Genomic DNA, 350 nt, shown 5'->3' with positions numbered 1-350 from the left:
GTCCGGGCAGGATAAAAATGCAATGATAGAACGTGCCAATGAGACGGAGCCCTTGGCTACAAGATACAACTCCATACACACTCAGCAACAAGCGCATCTTAGAATCGAACACCAAATGTGCAGTGTGTTGCAAGCCGTGCAGACACCTACATATAGGGTATATCCATCAAAACAAAGCGACAAGTACTTCCCACCAGCTCCGCCATTGCGATTACCGAATGGGATAATACTCACCGCCACAGATTAATGACCATCATTACCGTCTCGGAATAGATACAAGCACATCGAGTTTCATCCGATCAGCTGGATGAATTTCACCTTGAAGGGGCCCAATCCAAAAGTTCCGGAGG

The sequence above is a fragment of the Cupressus sempervirens genome, chromosome 7, assembly GCF_028749045.1.
Source record: "Cupressus sempervirens isolate cs-2001-9-10 chromosome 7, ASM2874904v1, whole genome shotgun sequence".
Taxonomy (NCBI): Eukaryota; Viridiplantae; Streptophyta; class Pinopsida; order Cupressales; family Cupressaceae; genus Cupressus; species Cupressus sempervirens.
The sequence above is the reverse complement of the archived record's forward strand: the minus strand, read 5'-3'. Positions refer to the sequence as shown.